Below are 20810 nucleotides of genomic sequence, written 5' to 3' on the forward strand. Positions count from 1 at the left end.
ATCTAAAGACAGTGACTACAGCATGCCCAAGGCTCCAGCTGAGGCCAAACTCCTGTTGTTTAAAACCTGTCCCATGCGGGTCTCTTCCACTGAATACCACACACTTTGCCAAAGTCCCTCTCATAATGCAATGCCTGGAATAGCATCGTGGACTGCTTGTGTCATCCAACCAGTATCCTCTTTATTCAGGGGATTCTGATTTCCTATGGCCAGTACACTAGACTACTTTGATTGTGTTTGCTCTTGTATCAGCCATGTCATTACTTGGCTCATAGGAAATCTATGGTCCACTGAGACCCTAAGATCTTTATCACAGGAGTTGAGCTATCCCTACTTTGCCCTTTCCTAAACTATCCTGAGAAACACTGTGTTTCAGCCTGTTCTTCAAACACAGGATTTTTATGCTGGTGCCATGACACAACAGATTGTTTATCTCACTAAGGAAGAGTCAAATCTTTCTCAGATTCTCCCTTCTGGCTTCACATAGTTTTTCTGTTAAATGGAAAAAAGAAAGAGATGTGGAGCAGAAAGGATTTCTGAGGTTTTCACGTTGACATTCCACCATTAGATGAATGCTAACAAAAGCTCGATTTCACTAATCCTAAAAGGAACTTGATCTCCAGATGCACTGGCCTTGCTGGTTCAATGCCTGCACCACGAGGCCTTCTTCCACAGCCCAGAGTTGGGTGTTTTTTTCTTTTTAAAAGTCTTTGAAGTTAAAAAGTGCACATATTACTTTCAAAGAGCAAACCCAAAAGAAGTTTTGTAAGCAGATTTGTTCAAGTGAAGGCTAACCGAATTAAAGAAAGAAAAAGAAGGAGGAGGAGGAGTGGGGGAAGGAAGGATGTATCTGTTCCTCATCTCTCTCATGTGCAACACTTGGCAGCTCCAGGGCTTGGGCCCCAGACCCAGATTCTTTTCTATCCTCACTCTCAAGATGATGTTATTCAAGCTCATGATTTTCAATACCATCTGTATTCCGAAAACTCTCCAACGTTTATGTCCAGCTTGGACCTCTCCCTTAACTCCAAAGTCATACACCCAGGTGCTATTTTACTCAATACATTTTCGGGGCATCTTATAGACATTTCTAACACGTGTCCCACCCCTAATACCTGCTTTTCCCTCAGTCTTCTCCATTTCAGTCAATGGCAAGTCCATCCTTCAAGTAGCTCAGGCACAAAACATGAGTCATTTGTGATTTTCCTCCAGTTCCCCACGCACCCCACAGGGAACTCATCAAAAAGTCCTTTTGCTCTACCTTTGAAATATATCCAGAATCTGACCATTTCTTACCATCTTTACTGCCATTACCCTAGTGTAAGCAACCACAATTTCTTGCCACGTAATCAACGCAATTGCTTCCTAAGTGCTCCCCTGCCCCCACAGAGCAGGCAGAGTGATTCTTTTATTTATTTATTTATTTTGAGACAGGATCTCACTCTGTTGCCCAGGCTGGAGTGCAATGGTGACGTTCACTGCAGCCTCAACCTCGCTGGGCTCAAGTGATCCTCCCACCTCAGCCTCCCAAGTAGCTGGGACTATAGGCATGTGCCACCATGGCCGGCCAATTTTTATATTTTTAGTAGAGATGGTTGTTTCCTCCTGCTTCAGCTTCACAAAGTGCTGGGATTATGTGCCTGGCCTGATTCTTTTCAATTATGAGTTAGATCATGTCACTCCCTGCTCCTAAACTTCTTTTTTTTTTTTTTTTTTGAGATGGAGTCTCACTCTGTCACAGGCTGGAGTGCAGTGGCGCAAGCTCAGCTTACTGCAACCTCTGCCTCCTAGGTTCAAGCAATTCTCCTGCCTCAGCCTCCCAAGTAAGTGGAATTACAGGCACCCACCATCATACCTGGCTATATTTTGTATTTTTTAGTAGAGATGGGATTTTACCACGTTGGCCAGGCTGGTCTCGAACTCCTGACCACAAGTGATCTGCCTGTCTCGGCCTCCCAAAGAGCTGGGATTACAGACGTCAGCCACCGCATCCGGCCCCTGCTCATAACCTTCTAATAGCTTCCCACATCACTCAGTATGAAAAGCCAGCATCTTTTCCATGGCCTAAGAGGCCCTACAAGGTCTAATCCTGGTTTCCTGGACTTTATCTCCAGTCTCACTCCTCACTGCTCTTCCAAGTGATCTTCCACTCCCAGGACATTTGCACTTACTGTTCCCCTGCCTGGAATACTCTTCCCCAGTTATTATCTGCTGGGCTCACTCCCTCCATGTTCTTGAGTCTCTGTTCAAATGTCACCTTATGCAGGGTCACCTTCCATGACCATCCAATCTAAAGTATCACTTTCTACCCTGTCACTCCATCCCCTCTTTTATTCCTTTATAGCACTTATTGCTATCTGTTACATATTTGTTTGTCTGTTGTCTATATTCTGCCTCAAGAATGTGAAAGCAGGAACTTTGTTTTGTCAGCTGTTGTATTCCTGGTGCCCACAACAGCACATAGGTAAACACTCAGTAAATGTTTCTTGACTGACTGACTGAATGAATTAATGAATTTATTGAGTACCTACTAAGTGTCATTATGAGTCACATTTTATAAATTAGTCAACTGAGGTTCAAAGATCTCATAGATGGTGAGAGCCAAGATTTGAACCCGTATCTAAGGATGATAACAGTGTTGGATCTGGATAGGATCATATGACTGCCCCCCTACCCCATCAGAATCTGAGATGCTGTGTCTGTTCTCGGGCTTGGGTATGCCTGAGACCCTATCCCACTCACATGGCCTGAAGATTGTCCCTCTTAAAGTCAGCCTACCATGACAGATGGCACTCTCCTTCTACTTGACAGACAAGCTCTTGAGGTCCTGCATGGCTCGTGGCTTTTGGGATCATGGTTTCTTCAGGGGCCATGTGAGTGAGAGCATTCCCAGGGTCCTGCTTAGCCTCAGGTCAGACTCCTATGACTCCAGGATGCTCCAGGTCCTGGGTGGATGGCATGAAGACCACCTCTCCAGGATCCATCCCACCTGACCCACATTAATCCCTGTCTGATCCCAGGCTGTGACCTGCCTTATGCAGGAGTGCCCCTGCCCTACCAAGGTGCTCAACCCTTGGCATTTAGTCCCTGCCATGGAACCTGAATGCAAATCTTATACATTTTTAAGCTCTTTGGGTTTAATTCCTCCAAAAATTTCACAATGAAACTAGAATATTTGAAGAACTCTCACCCAGAAGGAAAATATACACATATGAAGCACCCACATGCGTCTGCCTTATTGGCACATTGATCCCTTATTATTTTCATATTATTAATTCATGCAGGCATTTATTCATCCCACAAGCATTTTCTGAGGGTCTCCTTCATGGACTAAGCCCTTGTGCTGGGTGCTAGGCATGGGGCACAAATTAGACATACTCCCTGCCTCAGGTTTATAGTCTAACAGGGGAGACCACCATCATCATCACCATCCCATCATCATCACTGTAGCCAACATTCAAATGCTACTTCTAGTGCTGGGTACTGTTCTGAGTATTTATATATATTAAGCTGTTTCACCACATGTTAATTCTGTAAGTTAAATGCTATTCTTATCTTCATTTTACAGATAAGGAAACTGACGCCTAGAGGGTAGTGACTTATGCAAGGTCATGTAAGTGGCAAAGTTAGAATTTGAACACAGATAGTTTAGCTCCAGAGCTCATATTCTCTTCCACTCTACCTTAATTCCAAAAATCGAGTGTGAGTATTTATGCTGACATGCAGCTACAGACACAAAGATTTTCAGAGCCACATTTCAGAGTCCAATGAGAAAGTCATAAACATTGAAGGAAACCAGTCAGCCAGTCTTTCAGCTTCTGAGACATGCCCTCGAAAAACATCTCTCCCAAAGTGCTAAAGATGAACATCTTGAACACAAGCAGAAGTTGAAGAGGGAGATAGGAAGAGGAACAGAGGAGAAAAGGAAAACAAGCAAGTATCAAAGACTTACTTTGTATAATACCAGATACCATAGAGGGCAATTTATATACATCATCTACTCTCAAAGCATATTCACAAAAAGAGTTTGGTCTGCATTTTCCTGTTAAGATAATGAAACTTAGAGAATTGAAATGCCTTATCCAAGATCATACGGGTGCTGTATGGTAGGGCTAGGCCTCAACACCCCAAGGCCCATCTCTTTCCTTTAATCCAGTTACTGACACTGAATTCAATTCTTTCCCCAAGAAATTCATTTCCAAAAGCTATCTAATCAAGTCAATGCAATCTAATGCCAAGGTCATATAAAGAGATTTTAACAAAATCAATAGTTAAGGACAAAGAAAAAGTAAGCATTCCACTTCTGCAGGTCAGTCTTCTTGACAACAGCTTACCTGGCCAATTTATTCCATTCAATCAGTAAAGCCATCCAACTCACGGTTTGGTATGTCAGGAAGAGACTTTTCATTGAGGTGTTCTGGGACCATGTGAGAGGAAGACCAAACAGGACCACATTTTCTCCCTTTCCTTGGGACACTGGGGCCTGTACTGTTGTTTATTTATTTTTTACATCATGCTAAGTGCAATGTTCCACAGCCTCACTACCTCTTTTATTTCAACAATGACAAAAATCGCACAAATATCTGAGCACATCTTTCAAACATGAAGAAATATCTATGCTTCAGAATTCACAAATGCCCCATACAAATCATTTGTTTTTGTAGCCTTGAACTTTCCCATTTAAAATAAACCATGCACTAGACAAAGAATTCACTTTGGATCTGAGCCTTCCTTTGTGACCTTCCTTCCTTCTTCTAGAGTAGAAGAAAAAGATATCTTTGCAAAGCATCTAAGCCTGCTTTAGATTCTCCAAAAGTTAGTTTTTAAAAAAAAAATCTTTTTTTTTTTTTTAATAGAGATAGGATCTCGCTATGTTGCCTAGACTGATCTCTTTTCTTTTTTTTTTTTTTTTTTTTTTGAGACGGAGTCTCACCCTGTCGCCCAGGCTGGAGTGCAGTGGCGCGATCTCGGCTCATTGCAGGCTCCGCCTCTCGGGTTCACGCCGTTCTCCTGCCTCAGCCTCCGGAGTACCTGGGACTATAGGCGCCCGCCACCGCGCCCAGCTAATTTTTTGTATTTTTAGTAGAGACGGAGTTTCACCGTGGTCTCAATCTCCTGACCTCGTGATCCGCCCGCCTGGGCCTCCCAAAGTGCTGGGATTACAGGCGTGAGCCACTGCGCCCGGCCACCTAGGCTGGTCTCAAACTCCTGGCGTCAAGTGATCTTCCTGCCTTGGCCTTCCAAAGTGCTGGCGTGAGCCGCCATGCCTGGCCCAAAAGCTAGCTTTGAGGGTGCTAGAGACCTCCCTCAGCTTTCATGGACAGGAATAATGCCTGTTTTTTTTCTGAATGTTTAAGCATCCTGGGATTGGAAAACTGCAGGGCAGAACTCTGGGGACACAGCACCTAGGTGGTGGGTTCCTTGAGAGCAGCAAGGGCCTGAGGAGAGTGGGTAACCCCCTCAAAGGTGTATAGACTTTGGCAGCCACTTTGGCTCTGCACGTAAGCTGTCATCCCATGGCCCAGAGATTACCTGCCTGTGTTTCAAATGTGGATGTAGAGGGGTGGGGTGGGAATTCTGGTGGGCTAAAAATGTGGTGTGAGCCAAACAGGCTATGAAAAAAAAATAGTGTTTGCTATTAAGCAAGACACAGCTCAGACTACAAAAGGCAACGAAGTGGGGTTCACCAAAGCAGAACCAGGCTTAATACCAGCTTGAGAGTGAGCTCCAAACACACCAGAGAGCACAGAGAAAAACAGGAGGGGATCTCAGGGGCTACAGCCACAGGGACTTCCCAGGAAGAGGAAGAGTGGAGATCTACAGGGTCAGTGGAGGAGAGCAGGAAGAGAAGGGTTTTACTCTTTTAGAAGTCTGATGACCTACCACAGTCCCTAAGGAACATGGTGCAAGTGGCCTTTGCCCAAAGCAGGGACCCAAAGCCACAGCTTAATATCACAGCACAAAATTCATTCCTTCAATAAGCATATACTTTTTTCTACTTCCTCCTAACTAGTCTCCTTGTTTCTTGCTTCTGTCCAATCCAGTCCCCCCATAACAGCCATGGAGAGACTTCTAAAATGGACTCTGTTGCTTATGGTCTCTGGCAGAGGGGGACCAGGTATCAGGGACTGAAAGGCCTCGGCCCCTTGCATGTCTTTCTTCATGTCTCTGCCTGTTTCCTCAGATGCTCCCTCTGCTGCTGCAGTGCTGGGAACCTTCTCCAAAGGGAAAAAGGATCTCCAGTCTCCATCTCCACACCCTGAAAGTCGAAACTTAAAGCTGCCCAGTTCCAACTCAAAAGATGGAGGCTACCCTGGAGTATCCTTGATTCCATCTGCTCCCTGACCTGCTGAGAGTGGCCACCTTCTCTGACTCACTGCATCTCTACTGTATCCCCCTCCTCCACACTGGGAGCTTCCAACTCTGCCGGGAAATGGGGCAAGAGGGGCAGAACCCCAGAAGCAGACTCTGCAGCCAGTTTGCAGTCCATGTCAACTTGACCTAATTCACAAGGAGAGGTCCCCATTTATAAAGAAACAAACCTATTCAGGGAAGACCAACTCGGGGGCTTCAACACCCTGAAAATACTCCAAGTACCAGAGTCTTTTCTCTCCAGGCCCAGACTGTTCAAGGCCTTAAGCAGCCCAACACTTGGCATTTGGAAAACAAGCAATTACCATTTCATCCGAACAAATGACATCCTGAAGTCTAGTTAGGAAGACAGCCTGGTGAGAGATTTGTTTTCTGAGTTGTAAATGTACTTAAAGGAAAAAAAGTCCTGATGATCTAAAATTCATATGACCTTTGCTTTTGCATTCCTCAAGTCCCTCGTTTAAACAAAAATGAAATTATATGAAATTAGAATTGCTCCCCCTCTTCAATTAATCTATCAAAGCAGGGTTCGATTGGTATGCCTTCTCCTAAAATAGTGTTTCTCAACATGTGGTCACCTCTGATACATACTTTAAATATACATTCCTAGATTCTACTCCAGATTGCAGACAGGGAGTGGGGGAGGGCACAGTCATTTCTAACAGGCTTTCTAAGAAATTCCCATGGAAATTTGAGAACCACTGTCCTAACCAGTGAAAGGCAAAAAAAATATACATACAGATAAAAAATAAAGACTCTTATGAGCTTATGTGAACTGGAAGTTTTGGAATCCCCCAAATGCCTGTAACTTCTCTCAAAAAATATTTCATGCAATTACTTGCAGAAGGCTGCTAGCATGTTGTAAACAGAAAAACAGATGAGAATACAAACTCCTCAAATCATAAGAATAATTTACTCCAGGAAGGTGATGGGTTGCCCTTGGTGCAGAGGTGGGAGGAGACCTGTAAAGACAGAGACATTCAGGTCTGGCAGGTTCCCCTCTGGTTGAGGGTATAGGAACAGACAGGGATACTGGGGGAGGACAAACTGCCATCAGGCAGGGCCAGGAGGCAGAGCAGCAGGAATGCTGAGGTGCCCCATCTTTGTTGGGGTGTCCATCCTCCTCCGTACAGCCTCATGCTTCACTGCATGCCTTCCACACCCCATCAGCGGCAGAAAATTGTTCCTGCTTAATTTAAGCGAGTCACAGATCCCACCCCGCTTTCCAGCCACGGGTTTAGACATGTGCCCAAACCTGGCCAATGAGATGGGAAGGCAGTGTCTGCTCAGGGACTTCTGGGAAATGACTCCTCCCTATAAAGAAGAGCTATGGGAAGAGACTATCCCTTCTTGTCTGGCACATTGTGGAGTCTGCTACGAAGCCTAGAACTGCAGCAGTCATCTTGCTATCGTCCGAGACTAAGCCTGGAACGGAACAAAGAGACAGAGCTGAGGCCCTGAAGCTTGCAGCCAACCTGTCTCTGGCCTTCTAATTATGTGAGATAACAATAATCTTTATCATTTAGGCCACTTTGAATTGGGTTCCTGTTAAATCACATCCTAATGGCTAAAGGGAATTTCTTAAAACCCCCAACTCTGCGTATGAGAAATGTGAAATCAGAGAGAGAAATTTTTATTATTGTAAGAGTTGACGCTTTAGAATTTTTTCTAGGAAGAAAATGGTTTTGTTGAGGAAAACACCTTGAGAACTATTAGGGCAAGAAGAGGAGCTTCAAAGATCTGAGTGTCAGCTGGGAAAGAGGTGTCAGGTGGGGGACAGCTCTGTGTTGTAAAGGAGGAAGGGAGACAACACTCTGGAGGAAGACATGACAGAAATAAGAAAGAGACACCAACGAGAAGGCTTTGGGGTTTGTGAGGTGACCCCCTCCCTCTGCTAAGTTCATAAATACTCCCTGTGAGTGGATTCCTTGTAGTCCTAGTGAAGGGATGAATTGTGCATACAGGGAACATGAGCATTTGGATCAGAGATGGCTTGCACAGTTGCAAGAGCCCAGAAGGATAAGCACCATGGGGAGTCACAGTAGACTTGGGGATTGCTTTGGACTTACCTAGACTGTGGAATTTGGGATTGGGAGCAATCTTTCCCAAAGCTCAAATACTAAGGGGGGGCCTGACAATTAGGTTACAAGGGCAAGTTTTTCACTCCATTTGAAAAGAAGGCCAATGGCTTCATCAAAGCCTCTCTGGATTGTAGCTCATCAGTAGAGGTACAAAAATCCTAGAGAATATGAACAAAAAAAAAAAAAAGAAAAAACCAAATAAACCAAAACCCAATTTCAATGTCCAGCATTTGAAGAATGGAGTATCTCTGAGAGGTGGAGTAGCTGGAGATACTAAACAAATTAGAGCCATTCCCACAGAGCCAGCAATGAAGAAGCTAGTGCAGTTGGAAAAGTGTGGGCCTAGCTGCCACTGGCTTCAGGAGAAGAGGTGGGTCCTCATCTTTTTGCCAGACCTGGCCAGATGGAAGTGCACCATCTGCCTGGCCCCTGCATCTGTGTGTAACAAGGCATCTGCTAAGGCTATCCAAAACTAGCACAGCCTCATAGATAAAGCTGAGTGGCTGCCCCCCAGTCCCCATTCCTATTTCATGAGAAGAGCAATGAAATCATTAGAAGACCCAAGACATGTCTCTAAGGATGACAGAGGATCCCAAAGGGCCCAAGACCGGCTGGCACTTCCATATCTTTCTCACAACGGAATCCTGGGCCTTGGAAAATGTGGATGACTTTGGTGAAGAAGCACTGGCTACAGAGATCAGGCTGGAGGATGGAATTTGCGATTCTTGCACCATACCACCTGAATAAGGGCAAACCTGGAAGCCACAAGCTAGCCTAGACACTGGCTGATCTGACCAAGAGACCTGAGTATGCAGCTGAATGGAGAAAATGCCTGGTCAAAGCTGCACAGCTAGGCAGGGCCAATAACAGAACACCTGGCTCCAGGATACCTGCCTGGAGTTCCAGCTATTGCCGACCTGGGCTTCCCTGCCTCCTGCTCACCACTTAAGATGCTCTACCAACTTAGTTCATGCAGGTGAGGGACATGAAATAATTGTTGCTTACCAGTAGATCACTGCATATACCAGCCAGAATCCTTGGTGTGACCTGCCACTGGGTCACATCCAATAGCTCCTGCTCAGCTACGGGGTAGGAGGGGGAAGACCCTTCTGCTTGTCCTGCTCTAAGTAACCATTCGTCTGCTCTTATTCCTCATCTGTGAAACCCACCCCAGCCATCTTAATGTTCGCCTCGTCTCTCTCCTGGACTGTTGCCACAGCCCGTAATGTGGTTTTCCTGCCTCCAGCTCTACTATATAAATCCATGGCACAGAAAGATGCCTGGTGAATCTTCTGAAAGCATTCTGATCAGATTGTTAACTTGGTCCAGATCTCTAGATGTTGTCTTCGTTGCTTATAGAATGAAATCTAAATCATTCCATGGGACACCCAAGATCCTACATGATCCAGGCCCAACTTTCCTTTCGAATTTCATCTTTCACCCTATCCCTAGCACCATCCTATGCTCAAGCCACACCTGAATACCTACCCTTCTATAATGCCCTGCATGTTTCAACCTTCCTAACTTTGCTCTTTCATTCTTTCCACTCCTCCCTCTTTACTCATTGAAATCCCATCCATTCCTCACAATTCAAAACAAATACCACCTCCTCCATGGGGCTTCCAGGTGCCTTAATTGGAAGTAACCGCTCTTTTCTCTCTGCCTCTTGGTACTTCCCATCACCTAAATAGCTGTCCTTGTTGCTCTCTGCCTATGCTTCAGTGAATGCTTTTCCACGTCTTTTTTTAACCCTCACTTGAATGTAAACTCCTTGAAGTCTGGATCATATATTATTCTTCAGCTGTAATTGCTAGCATGATGTGGATACTCAATAAATATCTGCTGAATCAGAGCTGAGCTAGAAGATGAAATTAGAAAGAAAATTCCAATTTCTCTTAATAGAAGAGAGAGAAGAGAGAGGCCCTGTGTCCTCCACAAAACTAGCACAGCCTCATAGATGAAGCTGAGAGCAAAGTAACAGCAGCCTCGGGCTTGGCCATTGCCCAGGGGCTCACTAGGAATCCCCAGCTGTCTCCAGCCTCACAAATCCTGCTACAACATTCAGAGACAGATCCTTGACCTGGTGAGAAGTAGACACGACACCTTTCCAAACTACAGGTCATCTGGGTGCTGAGCTGCTGAGACATTGACACCAAAAGTGCATGTCCTAGGCTGGGTGCAGTGGCTTATGCCTATAATCCCAGCACTTTAGGAAGCCAAGGTGGGTGGATCGCTTGAGGTCAGGAGTTCAAGACCAACCTGGCCAACATGATGAAACCCCCTATCTATTAAAAATACAAAAATTAACTGGGCATGGTGGCGCGTGCCTGTAACTCCAGGTATTTTGGAGGCTGAGGCATAAGAATCATTTGAACTCAGGAGACAGAGGTTGCAGTGAGCCGAGACAGTGCCACAGCACTCCAGCCTGGGTGACAGAGTAAGACTCTGTCTCAAAAAAAAAAAAAAAGAAGTGCATGTCCCAGACACTCAAGCTCCCCACTCTTGGGCCTTACTTTCAGAGCAGTTTTCCTGAATATGGCTCCCCTTGGAGGAGGGGGAAGGGAGAATCAGCCAAGACATTAGGCTTCAGCTAACCCTGCCAAGATGGACTGGGTGTGCAGAAGACTTATTGGTCATGGAAGCTCTTCTGTTCCACCTGCATCACACCCAGTGTCCCTTGGGCTTTCCACTTCCCCATTGCCTTCCATGTGGCATAAGAAAGTCTGCTTATCAGCTGCTGGGCGCTGCTTCTGTGGGAATCCAGCTCTCCTACAGAACAGGGAGGGAGATGGAGGCTTCCCTAGGGGTGCCATCCCCTCCACTTCTTAGGGAAAGAATTCCCAGTCAGGCTGGAATTTGCAGTGAGGCATGAAGCATCTTCATAGTGGCTTGGGTTGGAGGTAGGGTCCGAAGGAGGCCCCAGACCCTAAGGATCCAACATGGGCACCTGGCTCAGGTGTAGCCTGCATGACACTTGGGAGCCCACCACTGCCACTGCCACCACTGTCATCACTGCCACCACAGTTTAGAGAAAAAGGGGTGGGGGACTTTTTTAGCATTTGGCTTCTACACATGGACTTGGAGGCTGGTGGGGCCATCAACTGACCTGTTACTACCAGTGTGTGACTGATACAACAGATATCTCAAGGAGAATGCAGCTTACTGGAAAAGGCTGAATGGTTACCATTTAATTCCACTAAAATCCCATCAATAACCAGGGCTTTAGTAAAACTGATGACAAATAGTGACAGCTTATTATTATGGGTTGAATTGTGCCACCCCCAAATTCATATGGTGAATCCTATCCATCAGCACCTCAGAATGTGACCTTATTTGGAAATAGGGTTGTTGCAGATGTAATTAATTAAGATGAGGTCATTAAGAGAGGCTGTAATCCAATATGACTGATGGATGTCCTAACTTAAAAAAAAAAAAAAAAAAAAGGAAATGTGGACACAGAGACACACATACAGGGAGAAGACGGCCATCTCCAAACCACGGAGAGAGGCCTGGAAGAGATGCTTAACTAACAGCCCTCAGATGGAACCAACCCTGGGGACACCTTGATTTTGAACTTCCAGCCTCCAGAGCTGTGAGATGATAAATTTCTGGTTGTTTAAACGCCCAATTTGCAGTGCTTTGTTATGGCAGCCACAGGAAACTAACACACTTTAAAAATCCTCGCTGTAAATCATGCTCACTTATTTCAGTCATCCTTATGACAACTCAGTGAGCGAGATATTTTTATTTAGCCTCATTTTCCAAATAAGAACTGCGAGGCTCTGAAGAGTTAAGAGATTCATCCAGGGTATTAAGTGGATGAGCCATTATTTGAACTTCGCTGCTTGACTGTGAAGTCTGCTTGACTCTGAAGTCCCTGTTCTTTTCTCTACACCAGCCATTGCTGCCTTAGACAGAAGGGATGTCCTTATGAGTGATGCTACCATGCATCCTGGGCTCCAGTGAGCCATGCCTGGTGGTTGTACTTCCCATGTAGATGTGCCCAATTCATTGTATTGTAAACACAAACGGGCTTCCTGCCCAGACCACTCTGGACAGACGACCACTGGCAGTTCCCAGATGGCCACACAGGAGCTGGGGCCGACAGCCCAGTGAGGGATGACAATTGTGGCCCAGCTGGTAGGAGGATGCTTGAAGGTGAGGCCAGTATTCAAGGATCTGGCAGGTTGGGTCACTGTTCTGTAGAGGGAATGGCCTGGGCACTAAGAGAAGCCTGTGAGGATCCTGGGTAGGCAGGAGACAGGTGAGCAGTTATGTGAGATGGGGCCTGAGGAGATATAAGCGCAAGACAAGGGGCAAAAAGGCAGGATCTGGGACCCACAGAGACCAGGGAAGCTGCAATTCAAGGTCAGAGTGACCCAGGGCTGACCAGAAGGTGGGATGTGTGGGAGGCCACAGGAGCCCCTCAGGGAAGACGCTGCCCTAAAGTCAGAGGAAACTGGTCTCTGAGGATGATTCCTTGGGTCTTTGGTGGGAATGAGATAGAGAAGAGCAGGCGCTTCTTGCCTAACTTCCAGAGAAGTAACTACTGTTGGACAAATGAAGCAAAGGGGACCAACCCTGTGCAAGGCAGTTCACTCAACGGCAGGCATAGAGCTGCTGCGGGGTTTTAATGTGGCTTTCATGTGGGCTTTCACATCTTCTGGCCCTGTGATGTCTGGTTCAAGTCCAAGGATCATGAAAGGCCTTTAACGGCTGCTGGGCAGAACACTCCCCTCATTTCTCTTCTGATTCCAGGCCCTGACTTCCTGGCAGATAGCATACCAACTGGCCCAGCAGATGTGCTCCAGCCCCTTCCTGAGGTTCCCCTGCCACTATCAGCCAGCCACCATTGCTTCCTCAAGTGCCTAGGGCTTCCAATATGGGCTTCCAGGCTCACCAGATGCGACCCAGGCCAGCCTCAGGAAGTGGGTGCGGGGGACTCACTTCCCCTCTGAGCTCCACTCACCCATCTTCCCACCATGCCAGTGGGAAGAAATTTTTTGGCCAGGCATGGTGGCTCATACCTGCAATCCCAGCACTTTAGGAGGCCGAGGCAGGTAAATTACTTGAGGCCAGGAGTTTGAGACCAGCCTGGCCAACACAGCAAAACTTTGTCTCTACTAAAAATACAAAAATTACCTGGGCGTGGTGGCACACACCTAGAATCCCAGCTACTCCAGAGGCTGAGGCACGGGAATCACTTGAACCCAGGAGACAGAGGTTACAGCGAGCCAAGATCATGCCACTGCACTCCAGCCTGGGCAACAGAGTGAGACTAGGTCTCAAAAAATAATAATAACAATAAAGAAAGAAAGAAAAATAAAATTTCTGTAAAAGGCAACATTTCAGAATCCCATTTTAAGTTGAACCTATAGCAGGGTGGCAAATACATCCCATCAACCATCCAATTCTGACTGATTGGTGACAGCTGCCTGTAGCACTGTGTTAAGAAGATTCCGAATCAGCTTCTGGGCTCAGCAAGAAATACTTCCGTGATCAATCAGGGACATTTGCCAAAAGAGTGAATGTGGGGAGTGGGGCAGAGGCATCACATGCTTGTAATTCCCTGTCTGTGGCTCTCCTAGTATTTGTGGCCACTCTCTGTTTTTGTTTTTGTTTTTGTTTTTTGTTTTTTGTTTTTGAGATGGAGTTTCACTCTTGTTGCCCAGGCTGGAGTGCAATGGCATGATCTCAGCTTACGGCAACCTCTGCCTCCCGGGTTCAAGCGATTGTCCTGCCTCAGCCTTCCCAAGTAACTGGGATTACAGGGATGAGCCACCACACCCAGCTAATTTTGTATTTTTAGTAGAGATGGGGTCTCTCCGTGTTGGTCAGGCTGGTCTCGAACCCCCAACTTCAGGTGATCCACCTGCCTCGGCCTCCCAACGTGCTGGGATTACAGGCGTGAGCCACCGCGCCCAGTGTGGCCACTCTCTGTATGCATGCCTGACCCCTAAGCTTGTCGGCCCTGTGGGGCTGGGCGCTGAGGTTGATGCCTGAGTCAGCTCAGCCTCCTTGGCATTTCAGTGCAGCACAAGGGCTGGCACACAGCAGGCCTCCATATTCATGTGCTGTTCTGCCAGACATTGTGAAGATCATCTCCATTCTCAGATTTCAGAAACGCATATCCTAAACTATGGTTTCTTTCTACCTCCCCACACAGAGAAACATAAGTAGCAGCATAATTCTTACAGACCTGGAAATAACAATTTAACAAACAACGTCCCAAGAGCTATAGTGCATCCTTGAGATATCAGGTGGGGAATATGTTCATTCACAGATTTAGTAAACTTGTTGAAGATGTGAGGGCTGTGGGGAGGACCACTGTGGGGAGGGCACTCATATTCCATCTTGTCAGCAACCTCTTCCTTCCCCCATTCTCCCTCCACCCCAGGGAGCCTCAGAAGCTCCAGATTCCCTCCCCTCTATTGGAAAGAGTAATTCAGCTCTCCATTACTCTGTCCCCAACCCTCACCATCCAAACCCTTCTAGGTGCTCAGCAGAACTCCCCATTCAACACCCATACTCTTCACTCTACAGAAGTTTCTTCCTCTTGCATATACTATGATATATTTCACAGCTCTTAGAAAAATGAGTGAGTTCTTTCCGTACATACATGAAAAAAGATGAAGAGAAGAAAAAAACAGCCAGGTTGCAGGGCAACATATAAAGTGTGATACTTCTATATCCATGCGGTCTGGCAGGCTACATGTCAAACTGTTAGCCATAGTTACCTGCAGGGAGGAAATGAGACTGGGGGGTAGGTTGTCAAGAACATTGTGTTTTTACTCCATATAATTGTACTGTTTAAAGTTTTTTTAGTAATGAAAATGTATTAGTTGTGTAATTAGAAACAAAAAAGACAGGATTTCAGCATGGGAAAAGCAGGTCAAGGAATGCCAAGGCCCTGCCTTCTTGAAGAAGTAAATTTCTACACTCAGCTGGTTTGCTTGAGGGCAGCTGCTCATTTATCCCCAACTGCCTCAAGAAACAGAGAAAAGGAGGGCCTTCCTGTTGGAGATGTTGCTTGGAGAGCTGGGCTTAATGCGCCTGCATTAAATGCTCTTGCATTACTGCTGGGTAACAACCCTTCTCTCTCTCGGCTGTGGGGTGCAGCCTTTCCAGATCACTTGCTTGCATGCAGGCCAACTAGGGTGGTCCAGGCCTGGAAGACTGCTTTTTGTTTGTTTGTTTGTTTTTGAGACGGGGTCTTGGTCTGTTACCCACGCTGGAGTGCAGTGGTGCAAACATGGCTCACTGAAGCTGAGTAGCTGGGATCACAGGCACATGCCATCATGCCCAGCTAATTTTTTAATCATTTGTAGAGGCAGGGTCTAGCTATGTTGCCCAGGCTGATCTCAAACTCCTGGGCTCAAGGAATCCTCCTGCCTTGGCCTCCCAAAGTGCTAGGATTACAGACATGAGCCACCATGCCCAGTCAAAGCTACTCTTTGATGAGCTCTTCTTCCTCAGGTGTGACCCGTGCCAGAGACTCTGGGGTTCACCAGGACCACAAGCTTCTCTTTGATGAGGAGAGGTGAGGGGGCTCTGCACTGCAGGTGTCCTTCCTCACCTTCCTCAGTGAGATTAGTCAGACTTGGCCAAACCAAAACCAGTAACGCTGATGAGAACAGGGAACTCCCAGCCTTAGTTCTATTTTGTCCACCCTTGATTCCTTCTCCTTTTGTGCACCATGCCTCAACTCATAGGAAACAAAGAGGATGGATGAGTCAACAGGCTGTGGTTTTTAACCACATTAATGGATCAGAGAAGACAAGAGACTTGAATGCCCTCCCACATTAGATGAGAAAGAGGTTCCCTCCCGGGAGAGGAAAATGCCTCTTAAGTTAGCGCTGGTTGGGGAAAAGAGGCCTCAGTTCCTTGACATGTAGATCCCTCCAGAGGGCTGCTTGAGTGTCCTCACAACATGGCAGCCGGCTTCCCCCAGGGCTGGTGATCCAAGAGAGACCAAGTCGTATCTTTTATGACCAGTCTCAGGGTCACGCATCACTTCCACCACATTCTATTCATTAGAAGCGAGTCAGTAAGTCTAGCCTATACTCAAAGGGAGAGGAATTAGGTTCTACTTTTTGAAGAGAGACATAGGCAGGTCTGAATGCAGTGGTGTTTACAACTAATTGATCACAACTAGTTACAGATTTCTTTTTTTCTTCTCTCCTCTCACTGTTTCATTTGACTAGCCTTAAAAAAAATGAAGAGAGAAGTATCAAAACATTTGTGGGCATGTTTTAAAACCACTACAGATATGACTTATCTGGCTTTGTACTAGGTGCTAGAGACATAGAAATGAATCAAAATCCCTGCCCTCAAGAAACTCTCAGCTTAACACAGGAGATTGATATCTTACCTGGATTACAATAAACCAGGGATCACAGGGAGGAAGTTTTCTACTGGGGTGGGGGCAGGTGACAGTGAGATAGGAGTCTCAGTGGGGACCTTGATGTGGGCCTTGGAGCATGAGTAGGAGTGTGTTAACCAAGGTGAACTGATGCTCGGCACCCATGCCTACCTCCTCCTGGTGAGCCTTCCTGCACTGCAGAGGCTCATGAAAGAAAACTACATCCCCCAGACTCCTTGCAGGCAACCCTTCCGAGAGGATTTAGGTCCTGCCAATGAGATGTGCTAAAGCAAGACATGGAGGGCAGAAGTCAGGCGTGGGCTGAGCTCGCATGCCTTTTGCTATTTCTGCTGACAAGCTCTGACATGGAGGTGTGTGCTTTCTTGGCATCATACGTGGCAGCAACCCCATTGTTCAGATCCCGACTCAAGGGTGTCCAGAGAAAGAGTGGGACATCCTTTCGCTATGAGATTGTGGCTAGTATGGCATGGCTGTGGGGTGGCACTTGTACAGAGTAGTCGGGTGGCTTCCTGAGAGTAGAAAATGCTCAGACCTGGTGGGGTGCAGTCCCAGTACTTCGGGAGGCCAAGGCAGGTGTATCACTTGAGGTCAGGGGTTCAAGACCAGCCTGGCGAACATGGTGAAACACCATCTCTACTAAAAATACAAAAATTAGCTGATTGTGGTGGCATGCACCTATAATCTCAGCTACTCAGGAGGCTGAGGCAGGAACCACTTGAACCTGAGAGGTGGAGGTTGCAGTGAGCTGAGATCACGCCACTGCACTCCAGCCTGGGTGACAGAGGAAGACCGTCTCAAAAAAAAAAAAAAAAATTCTCAGACCTTCCACAACCCCTTCTAGAGTTGGAGGGTTGCGGGGTACTCAAAGCACACAGACAGCTTTCATCAAATTCTTCCTCCAATGCCTGCTTCTCCTGGCCACCTTTACTTCAACTCTTTCATATCCTTAAGTGTGTGAGGGGCATAGGTGATCTTACCTTGGAAAGTTCAGGGATTTTGGAGCCTCAGCTGCAACTGAGAGTTACACAGTTCCATTTTAACAACCAATTACTCCAAGTTAAAACTCATAAAATGCCAACCAAAAATTAATCTGGCCCCCTCCAGTCTTTTATTGTCTCCCTTACTGAACTCATCCACACACCCACACACCATGCTGTCAGCCAAATAGAAGTGTCACTGGATTAATTTCCGAGATAAATATGGGAACTTTAGAAAGTTCACAAACTCAGCAGTTGTCAGGAACCCAGCTTTGCTTTGCCGACATTTGCCCATGGTTTCTGGCCTGAGATGTGCAGGTTAGAACGGAGCTCATCTCCCACCAGCCCTGAGCTGCTGAGATACAGACTCATGATGGGGTTTTTATTATCATTCTTGTCTTAAGGCATCACCATCACATACCAGCTTTCATGGGGCTCTCACTCTCCAGCACCACCCCCGCACACACCCACACACTGCCCTAGACACTCTTTGGAGCCTGACATCCCACATTCACTTGATAAATATTTACAGCTTAAGAGACAGCAGGCTGGAAAGCACATGGCAGCCATGGATCCCACCCACAGTGGGACTCACTTGGTGTCGGCTTGGCTTGTAAACCTCTCTGAATGCAGGGCAAGGCGTCCTGGGGAAGAAGCTATAAACAAGCATTGCTTGGCTGAACCCCTAATTGACAGAATCTTGAAACCAGAGACTGAGTCTAGGTTTCCTGCATAGCCCATGAGCTTTAGATCTCGGTGGGTGCACACCCTCAATGGAAGACAAGCTTGAGGATAAGATGGATTTTACTTTTGAAAGATGACTCTCCTTTGCATGTAAGTCAAGAAACAATATCCAGACATCCCCCAAAAGACTTCCTCATGCAGATTCTCAACATTTTCTAGGTCCTGGACTCATTTGAGAATATGATTAAAGTTGTAGGTACTCTACCCAGAAAAGAAATGCACGAAGGCACATACACACAGCACTTGCATGTAATAACTTTAAAGATTGAAAGATGAATTAGATCCAAACCTCTGCCTTCCAGGAGCTGACAGTCTTGCAGAAAAGGTAAACAACAATAAGCAAAATGAGTGTCAATATAGATGAGAAAGTGACTCACACTTTGAAGGGCTGTGGAGCTTATGTATTTTGAGTTCAGGGAGACGGAGATCAGGTTGTGAGGTAAAGAGCCCAGCAGAGGGCAAAGGACTCAGCCCTAATTGCTATTGAGGTGTACTCCAGCTGTCTGCAGAGGGCCTCTGCTCCTCAGTACCTAAGTGAGATGGCCTTAGACTTCTGAATCCCATGGACTGGAGATTCAACACCCTCCCCAGTATATCTGCTGGTCCCCTGGGAGGACTCGTGGTCTCCTGGTCTTTTTACCTCTCAAAACTCTGGCCTCCTCTCACATCCCTTCTGTCCCCATAGTACGTTCTCCCCAACATAAAATTCAGTCACTTCGTTCGTTTCCACAACAAAAAGTTGACCACCGCAAGCATTTACACAAGCTTTGTGGAAAAATGGGGTGGGGGTGGGGTTCCTGGAAAAGGGCCATATAATACCACACCTGGCTTTTGCCATCTGCTGAGTCCTTCTGCCTTCTCTCCATACTTTTGTCTCTTTTCTCCTCTTTTTCAGGAGCAACTCAAAAAGTTCCTAAAGCTTTAGTGTGAGAGGACACTGAGGGCTGGGGTGGGAGTGAGGTGGGGGGTGTGTGAGTGGGGGGGAACTACCCTCCTTGCAAGCCCTTATCAAGGCATCTTTCCAAAACACACAGACTGATTGCTCCAAGAGGAATTTGGCAATAAAAATCTCTCCATACCACTTATATTGGTTAGCTTAAAAGACAAAATCCACTCTGGCCAGATTAAGCAAGAGAGGATTTATGACAAAGTATTAAGTGTCTTACAAAACTACTAGGTGGGATTTAGAAGAGACTTTAAGTTGAGATTTCAGCAAGGCTTACCCAAATGAAACCTGGGCCCCGTGCCAATAAGGGGGCTGCTGGGTCGCCTCTGACCAGGACCGGCCCCCAGCAGAATGGATGCCCCTCGCCTCCCAACGTCATGAGGACGGTGACAGGGCTGCAGTGCCAGTCGCCTCACGGAAGTGCCCGCAGAAACAGCGGGAGCAGCAGGCAAGGGTCTTCGTTGGCTTCCGCCCAAATCTCACACAGTGCGTCTGATTCGCTGAGCCTTAACGCCCTCGGACCCCTGACCGCATGGGAATCTGGGAAACGTAGTTTTTAGCTTTCCAGCCTTCGCACTACCGGAGAGTTCACTAGAAGGCAGACGTAATAAAGGTTGAGTGTCAATCTACTGTATACAGATAAACCACACCATATCATTTTGAATGGGGGGAGAGAGGAAGAAGGTGGAGGGGAGAAGAGAATTCGCTTTTATTAGGCACCTACTGTAAACGAGGTAACTTATATCCCTCAATTCCTATAACACGATGAGTAGGCCTTATCACCACATTAAAGATATGGGAACTAAGGCTTACAGAGAATAAGGTTTTTTCGCGGGTTTTGTTTTTTGTTGTTGTTGTTTTTTATTTTTTTGAGACAGGGTCTTGCTCTGTTACCCAGGCTGGAGTGCAGCAGCACGATCACAGCTCACTGCAGCCTCAATTTCTCAGGCTCAAGCGATCCTCCCACCTTAGCATCCTGAGAAGCTGGGACCACAGGTGCACACCATCATGCCCAGCTAATTTTTAAATTACTTGTAAAGATAGGATCTCATAATGTTGCTCAGGCTGGTCTGAAACTCCTGGGCTTAAGTGATCCTCCCACCTTGGCCCCCCTAAAGCACTGGGATTACAAACATGAGCCACCACACCCAGCCCATACAGAGGATGTCACCTTTCCTCCAGTCACATCAATACAGCTGCATCCCAGGACAGTAGGGGAAACTCCAAAAATCATACAAGCTAAGGAAAGGTAGCTTAGCTTATAGATCCATCTATTAGAAATTCCAAAAGTTCCACACAGTCCCCAC

General features: G+C 46.6%; 1 protein-coding gene across 4 annotated transcripts in view; it reads right to left on the minus strand.

The window, feature by feature from the left end:
• Window positions 1-19997, minus strand: part of IRAG1 (inositol 1,4,5-triphosphate receptor associated 1) — a 157559-nt gene extending 137562 nt beyond the window's left edge. The window contains exon 1 of one of the 4 annotated variants that reach the window (XM_063782804.1): window positions 19781-19997. The gene's annotated coding sequence lies outside the window, so the exon portion shown is untranslated. The remainder of the gene's footprint in view (window positions 1-19780) is intronic. The other 3 variants (XM_063782793.1, XM_063782794.1, XM_063782798.1) reach the window with 3 other exon arrangements.
• Window positions 19998-20810: the final 813 nt, after the last annotated feature.

Source organism: Pan troglodytes, chromosome 9, assembly GCF_028858775.2.
Source record: "Pan troglodytes isolate AG18354 chromosome 9, NHGRI_mPanTro3-v2.0_pri, whole genome shotgun sequence".
Taxonomy (NCBI): Eukaryota; Metazoa; Chordata; class Mammalia; order Primates; family Hominidae; genus Pan; species Pan troglodytes.